The sequence below is a fragment of the Lonchura striata genome, chromosome Z (assembly GCF_046129695.1).
Source record: "Lonchura striata isolate bLonStr1 chromosome Z, bLonStr1.mat, whole genome shotgun sequence".
In the NCBI taxonomy this organism is placed as follows: Eukaryota; Metazoa; Chordata; class Aves; order Passeriformes; family Estrildidae; genus Lonchura; species Lonchura striata.
The window spans coordinates 79,741,756-79,750,196 of NC_134642.1; the positions used below are offsets into that span (position 1 = coordinate 79,741,756).

An 8,441-nucleotide genomic window follows, 5' to 3' on the forward strand; every position below is an offset into this window, starting at 1 on the left:
TACTTATCCATAGGGAAATTCTCTGGCCTCACATGAACTTATACAAGTACACCTGTACAGAACCAAAAGACTATGGAGGAAGCAGGGAAAAAGTTTGCTCTGTCTTTGGAGGAAAAACTTTTGCAAGAGTTCAGGTGGCTAAGTAGATGCAGGGAGTGATGGTAAGGTGCATTTAGAGCACTGCAAATGATGTGAGAAGACTGAGGAGTTGTCAGATAGAGTATTAGTGAAGAATGGGGTTTCTTTCTGAAGTAAATCCACATTAACTAGCAAATACCTTCCCATGATAGCTGTGTAATTGTTTGACTTGATGAGATTAAAAGCAACTCCCAAAGGAATTTATTTGCCTTAATACAAGATTTAAGTCTCTTACTATGATAATAGAATTTTAAACCTATTTAATACATAAAGCAAATAATGCTTCATCCTAAATTGATTAGAAAAAAACCAGATTATTAATGGAAGGAAAAGCAGAAGTAATGGTGCTTAAATGCTTTCCAAGGATCAGAGGCATAACATGAAGCTATGGTTTCAGGCGGGCTTAACATGATGCCAGAGATAGAAGTAGGCATTTGAATGAGCTGTGCTGTTGACTTACAGCCACCAAATGGTTGGTGACCAGGAATGCTGCCAGAATCGAGGCCAGGTGGGCAGGGCATGGAAGGGTGGGAAAGTAGCCAAAAGTTAAGCATGGTGAGGGAGCAAGTTGGTGTGGGGAGCACTGGAGCAAGATCTGGAAAGGCTTAGATAGCAGAGAGATCTGCAGGGCATCCACTGCTGTCCATGAATACTCTGCTTTCTATAGGGATTCCCATTGCAAAGCACCAGGTGTGACCTCCTTTCATGGTGTGCTGGTGCAGGCAGGAACTGCTTCAGGGACCCACAGAATGATACAAAGCCCAAGGAAAAGGGTGGGCAGTAGTTTGGAAGGAGTTATCCTGAATTCCTCCACCCCTCTGCATGGGAAGCCTTTCTTAGAGAGGGATGAAATAGACTAAAGACCTGCTTTCAACTCTCATTATTCAGGACTGGTTTGCTGTGGATTATGTGCAAGGTGCTTAGGGTAAAAATGGATCTGAAATCAAGTATGAATCAAAGATCCATAGGGCATCTCCTTCATGTTATGACAAGAAACAAATGACAAAGGTACATTAAGCATCTAGTTACACTTTGGCTTCTATGTCCTCATCAGGTCCACAAAAGCAAGTACATATCTGCCATTCTGGCAAGGTAACCAGTAGGCCAAAAAAATGATGCTTTGAAATTTCCAGTCCCCCTACCATTCTCTCTGAGTCTGATGTTTGGTCATTTTCTTCCATTTCAGTGTGTTGGTTTTTTGGTTTTTGGTTTTTTTTTGTTGTTGTTTTTTTTTTTTCCCTAGCTGCAACCTTCGCTGTGACTAATTCAGTAAGAAGTAAAGCCAGCAAAAATGAATCATTAGCTCTCTTCTATTCATTTGGACAAACAATACCAGTCTGCAAATGCTTCCATCATCACATTCAGAATTGTACTCTCTTTTTCATTTTCAGTGACATTTTGTGTCAAACCTATCACAAATTCCCCATGGTGTTTTGAAGACAAAACTGCAGTAATGACTTTGGAAGAGCATGACATCCATATAATATTGTTAACTATTTATGACGTTACCAGCTGTATTTGCCCATTGTTGCTGATACTTAACCTTTACTCCCCTTCTAAGACTTGAAAGTGCTTTTCAAATATATGTTACAGCATGATCAAACAAATTTAGGTAAGGCTGACACTGACAGTTTCTTTGTTTGGCATTGATTTTTCCCAAACAGAAATGCTATTAAAGGTAAGCAAAAGGCATTTTTCTCAAGTACAGTTTTAGCACTCCTGTTGATTGAATTGAAATGTCTATACTAATCAGTACAGGCCTTGCTGTAAATAAACCTGAAATATTGTACAGCTTTAGAAAGTTTCTTGACACAAAAACACTGCAAGAAAATATCAGTGTACATATCTCTGTCATGACACTTATCCAGATTTATCTTCTTTTTGCTGTAAATATGGAGAAACCAGCCTTGGTACAAATTAACCAGGTTGTGCCCTTATTGTTTCTGTCCATTGGGAGAACATGCTCTGGTGGAAGTCATAAAATACTTCAAGTTGGAAAAGAGCCATAAGAATCACTTACCCCAGCTCCCTGTTCCTTTCAAAACTGGCTAAAATTAACCATATGACCAAGAGCATCATTTAGACAGTCCCTTGACTCTGCCAGGTTAATGCCATGATCACTTCTCTGGGGAGCTAGTTCCAGTGCCTGATATGATCCTATTAGTGAGAGATGCCTCTGCCTGAATTAAGGTGCAAATGTGACAATCTGCCAAAGTCAACAATATGAATTTGTTATAAATTGAGGCGAATAATTTGATTCAGCCTTTTAAGATCAATTAATAATTTTATTAATTACAGCAAGCGATAGCAAGCAAACAGCACTGGGTGCAGCTTGGGAGCGTGGCTCCGCCAAAAGCTGACAACCTTTCCTTCTCTTGAGTCCCTTTTTATCCAGCACAAGTGGGGGTGATGGGTCTCCTTCCACTGTGGTTATCAGTTCCAGCAACAATTGGTTTCACAAGTGGGGGTGATGGATCTCCTTCCACTGCGGTTATCAGTTCCAGCCAGTCCTGCAAGATCTTTCACAATCTTTGTTTGCGTTAGCAGCCTTGCCCAAGCCTGCAAATTCCATGCCCCGACCCCCCAACCCTTTTATCCTATTTTCATACTTTTGATGAACAAACAAGTCAATGCAGTTTTTCACAGATTTAATTGAACAACAAAATGTGAGGTGGAGAGAGAGAAAGAAATGGAAAAGAGAGGAGGGATGCAGACAGATCAGTCACCACTTAAGGATCCAGTGGCATCCTGTTGATCCTTAATCATCCTGGGCTTCTCAGTGGTGGGAGTCCTGAGACTATTCAATGTATAAGGTAAAGGAAAGAAAGAGAAAAAAAGGATAAGCGTAGACAGGTACATGGTCACCACCTGTGGATTCTGCAGCAAGATTTGATTCTTGCAATATTTATGTCCATTGGTCAATGTGTTGGTCACAGTCTTGTCAAAGTGATGGTCACAATCTTGATCCATTTGAGATGGGGGAAGCCCCTGACACACAAAATCTGGTGTGTTAATATAGGCTCAGGCTCTGTGAGAATGCCCAAGTACCCCCACTGGGGTAGTGAATTTTACAATGGATGATGTAATGCTGAGGATCAAGGGATATTTTGGGAATCTTTGATGCTAAATTACCATTTCTGAGATTTTACAGCTGCCTCTTACATCGGTGAAGTATCTGTTGTGTGAATTATGGCCCTTAAATAGAGATAATCAACATCAGACCTACTGTGAATGTCCTGGTGCTTCCCCAGAGGGCAGTCTTCACAGCTGAGCCACTTGTGTATGGACATTGGCATGATGAAAAGCACTCTTTCACCTCAGTAGGATTTGCCTCTTATCAGCCTCCTCCCTTGTCTTGTTCAGCACTCAGCTGTTGCCCTGGGTGATGGGTGTGCACCTCCTCTGCACCTGGGCAATCACTGTAAACGGAAGACTGTTTGAATATTAACCATTAACATTCCAGTCTCTCACAACTAGTTACACAGTTCTCTTATTCTATTGGTGTCACGATCTGCTTGTTGGTTAAATGATCTGCAATTGGTTAAATTATTCCCTGTCTTCTCATACTAATTAGTCCCATGCTCAGTCTTTCTCTTCTTTTAAGTCAGTGGCTTCTGATATGTAGTCACAATCTCCCCCTGCAAGAATTACCTTTCACCCATTCAGAGCTGATTTCAGCACAGTTGCTGAGATGGCTTTCCTTGTGGTTGCATTCTTTATGTCCATTATTTAGTGACATGCTCTTCTTTCCCAGGTTTGTTTATCTGTCCCTCCACAGTGGCCTAATTTACAGTCCAGTTTCAGGTATTCTTGTAGGCATATTTGGCAGTAGGAGCTTCTGTGGTCACAGGTACAATCTGTTCTGTAACTTGAGGGGATCTTTAACCCTATGAGCATTTGCTTCTTTACACAATTTGCCACAGTGGGAATTTTTGTCTGCATCCATTACACAGGATGTGCTAGCCAGATCTCAATTACACCGTCCTTGGAGTCAGAGCCATCCTGTTGTTCCCATCTGTGCTTATCCCATAGCAAAGTCCTTCTGTAGTAGCAGTGTTCAAGACAAGCAATTGTGCTCATTAAGTCCTTACCGTGCCCTACCATATTCAGAGAAGGAACTTTTCCTAATGCCAACCTGAACCTCCCCAGCTGCTAGCCCCCATGAGGAAGTAATGGGGTCTGTCGTGGTTTGACACGGAAAGAGAATTTTTTCCGGAAGGCAGAGGTCAATTTAGATATTGACCAATTGAAAGTAGACACGCCTCTGAGAACACAGAGGGGTTGAAAGCAGAATTCCCAGGAGAACTGGCTCTCTTTGGTTCCAGTCAGCGTGCAGTGCAGACCTTCCCCCGCCCAGCCACGAGCTGGGTGGGGGAGGGGAAGCCCCCATGGCCTGAAAGGTAGGGCCCAAGGGTGGTGGAAGGACTGGAACTGGGCTGGCCACTGCAGGTAGAAGGGTGGAGAAATCTGGGATGTCTCCATTTCCCCCCGCCCAGAGTTCCTCTCCCGAGAGGGAGAGAGAAAGCCTCAAGGAAGGAGGAGCGGGTGGGGGGGAGCTGCTGCAAGGTGCCCAGTTGTGTGGGAGTTGCTGGATGTCTGGGCATCGAGCCATCCTGGGAGTTCAGACTTTTAACCCTTCCTTGAGAAATGAAAGCTTTGTGAATTTTCCTTTCCCCTCCTCGGTTTGAAAGAGTGGAAGAGGGACACCTTGGACCCTGGGATGGGATGTTGGAAGGAGGAATTCTGGATGGGAGGGGGACAAGGAGTGGTTTTTGGCTGGACTTTTCCATGTTAGCCACAACCTGAACCAAATCTTCTCCTTCAAGAGGGACTGTGTTTTGGGAGGATGCCAGTGAGCCAAGAGACCTGCTTCAGCTGGGAAAAAGACAAAAGTGGAGTGAACAGAGAAAAGGTTAGGGGGTTTGTGGTGGCACCCCTGTCCTGGAAAGGAAAGAGAAGAGAAGAAGATCTCTGTTCTTGAACCCTCGGCCCCAGGGGAAAATGGGGGGTACTGTGGTCCCAAACAATGAAAAACTGAACTGTTGTTTTCTCCCCTCTTGGCAGGGCATCCTTGAAAGGAAAAATCCTAAAGGCAGTCTGTCCATCCATGCATTTGGTGAGAGCACTGTGCATGGAAAGGAGAAAGGTCACCATGGCAAACTTTTTCTCCGGGCGGTGCCATGTGTGACATGGAAACACAGGATGTGGAGCTGTGTTTCTTGGGGGGTCTGTGGCACAGGAGAGACTCTGTTCCCTCGATGGACTGAGTATCGATTGTCTGGAGGGTGGAAACCTGATTGGGGTCCAGATTGTGTCTCACTGTGGTTTGTTGGAGTTGGGTGGTGGGGGGAGGAATGTTTTGCAAGGTTTTCATTTGGATCTTTGTGTGGTTTTTTTCCCCCTTCTTTAGTTTTCTCTTTTCTTTTGTAGTGGTAGTTTAATAAAGTTTTTTTCCTGTTATTAAGCTTGGGCCTGCTTTGCTCTATTCTAGATTCCACTTCACAGCATTCAAGGGAGGGATCACATTTTCATGGGGGCACTGGCATTGTGCCAGTGTCAAACCATGACAGGGTCACTTGTCACCTGCTCTTCTCCAGGCTGAACAAGCAAATTTACCTCAGACCTTCCTTGTAAATCTGGCCCTCAAGATTTTTCACCTTCATAGTAGCCCTCCTTTTGATATGTATGATTATAATTTGCACCAATGAAATATTGTTGTATTGAATCAAGGGAAATATGTTTTGGCATGTATTATATTTAGTTATTACCAGCACTGTGAGCTGCCCCCCTACTTCACATATTCAGTTACACCAGAGCCGGTCTTTTTCGGACAATGACTCATTTACAATCTAATACATGTGGCTAGTCCAGAGGTGGGCTGTCCCAAAAAGATACTAGAACACCTGGGACCTGATCATCTTGGTAATGACCCAAGACTGGGATCATTTGGATCGCTGTGAAATGAACAGGGTCTATGCCTTTATTAGTGTTCAGCTCTTTATTAAAAAGTCAGCTCGGCAGGGGGGTGTTGTAGATTCTTCCGGTAGCCGAAGGATGAGAAGGCTGCAGAGTCTGTCCCTGGAGTCTCCGTGGCACACTGGCAGCTGGAGGTGAAGATGTGTCCAGTCTGTATCTGCAGTCCCGATCAGCAGAGCGTCCTCTCTCCTTTCCTCCTGGTACACTGGTAGCCGCAGGGTGGGGGGATATACAGGGCCTGCTGCCGAGGTCCAGCAGCAGCTATCCCTCTCCTTCCCTCCTGGTAACACCAGGAAGAGTGACTGCCTTCCTTGTGCCTGCTTCCCACAGCCCAGTCCAGTCTGGACCTCTGCAGGTTATGGTGACAGGTCAAACACAGCCTAGGGATGGGGTTCCCTTTTCCCCAACCTGCACACCCATCCAGCCCCCTCCACTGTGCCCCTCTTTTTCATTTTGGGGTGGTTTTCATCCCCAGAACCCCCTCCCATGATTCCACTGGATTATTTTGCATCCCAGTCCTAGGGGCTGATACATCTGAATGCCACAGTTCCCCTAACCATCAGGAAAAATTGTAGACACCTGGACCTGGATTGTTCAGCCCCCAGCTTGGAGAGAAGAACTTTATGAATATGTGGGGCTCTGAATGGAAAGAAAAGGCAGATGGCTGAAATCCTGGCCTTGGGCAGAAAATTTCCTATAAGAACTGCAGGGTCCAGGAGGGTGGTGTGTGTGTCCAGGGGAACCTCTGCCAAGAGGCGTCCTTCCTCGGCACTGTCCTTTTCCTTGTGGCTGGCTCAGAGAGAATTCGATCCTAAATAAATTTTTTATTATTTCATTTTTAACTTGGCTGGACTAATTTTCATTTATAACACTTGGAACACACTCACACAGTCTGATGCCCTTCTTGTATGTATCCTACTTTCAGGGTTTCTCTAAATGGGATAAGGCTGCCTGAATAAAGAGACCAGAGCAGAAGGGTTGCACAGATGGAATAGGGTTGTGTTAGAACTGGGAATTTTGTATAAAATGGCTGTGAGCCATCAGCAACTCTCCTTCATGATCCAAAGAATCCAATTCTGTTAACATGGTCTGATTTAGATTGCCGAAAATGCTTGTTTTTTTTTTTTTTTTTAGCTCAAATGTTGGCTGTGCTGTGAGAAGGCACAATGGCAGGTAGGACCAGGGATTTCCTTATCCATGGCAAGGGTAAGGAATGGCTACAGGGAGTGGGATGGAGGGTGGAAGGGTGGGGAAAATGGTGGTAAAGTGGCAGGTATAAGTTGTCTCTTGTCTAGCAACAGCATGGACTTTGCATCAGGGACATGCAGCATGCAGGAAGGGGTACAGATTTTGGCTGCAAAAAATTAGAAAATTACCCCAGGTCAAGATAATGCTCTGAGAAGAGACTCTTTTAAGAAGCAGCCCACATCATACTCTAGCAGCTGGCTGGCATAAAATGCTGAAGAGAAGAAGCAGACAAAATTTGAGGTAATGGTCAACAAAGCTCACAGGGCATGGAGTGCTCCTGAGCATCTGTGGCAAGATCAGAGTCTGATTTGATAATTCTGATCTGTAAAGGAAACACATCCATTGTTAAGTTGCTTGAATTATATACTTTTTAAGAAAGTAGAAGCACATGATAAGTATAAACAATTACTGCAAAAAAGCTGTGCATGGTTGGAGCCTGTCTTTTAACCTTGCTGGAAATATTTCATTGTCTTACTGTGAGACTTTGAGAAGAGTTAACCTTTCTGCCAGTTTTCAAGTTCCTAACTTGGATATGATTAACCTCACTGTAGTACTGGAAGGATAGCTAATAAGCAGCTATAAAATACTAAACACTGTATGGAAGATAAAAGAATCAACAGAAAAATCTGAATAAATAACACTGAAAAGAGTACAAGGTACTTCATTTACCTTGTCACTCTATTGGTATGCTTTTCATCCATCTGTCGTTTTTACAGATTGTGAGCTCCTTGGAAAAGAATCTGTGTCTGTCCTCAGCACCACCAAAAAACATGCCACAAAGATGAAGTAATATTGTGAAATAACTATCATAGCTGTTGGAAGTGTACCGCCCATTATACCTGGGCATGTTTGTGAAGTTCTGAGTGTGCTCCTTCCCCCACGACTTCCACGAGGTGAGGAAGCACTCCTCTGTTCATTCCACACAAGGACACAGAACAGTGAAGCCTGGAAACTATGTCAGGGCAATGAAACCTCAGCAGTCCTACGGACCAGGAATAGCACCCAGGTGGGGTGGCACTCTTCAGACACCTTTGCTTAGACAAACCACCCAGAGGAGGCCAGATGTGACATAAGACCTT

At 44.2% G+C, this 8,441-nt stretch overlaps 2 long non-coding RNA genes across 2 annotated transcripts; one reads left to right on the top strand and one right to left on the bottom strand.

Moving 5' to 3' along the window:
- Nucleotides 1-2,769: 2,769 nt before the first annotated feature.
- Nucleotides 2,770-3,509, bottom strand: LOC116184601 (uncharacterized). The gene is made up of 2 exons (XR_004149358.2): nt 3,365-3,509; nt 2,770-2,935 (listed from the first exon to the last, which is right to left on the bottom strand). It is a non-coding gene; the product is annotated as an uncharacterized LOC116184601 (long non-coding RNA).
- Nucleotides 3,510-4,411: 902 nt separating this feature from the next.
- On the top strand, nt 4,412-5,598 carry LOC144248305 (uncharacterized). The gene is made up of 3 exons (XR_013341682.1): nt 4,412-4,538; nt 4,965-5,050; nt 5,203-5,598. It is a non-coding gene; the product is annotated as an uncharacterized LOC144248305 (long non-coding RNA).
- Nucleotides 5,599-8,441: the final 2,843 nt, after the last annotated feature.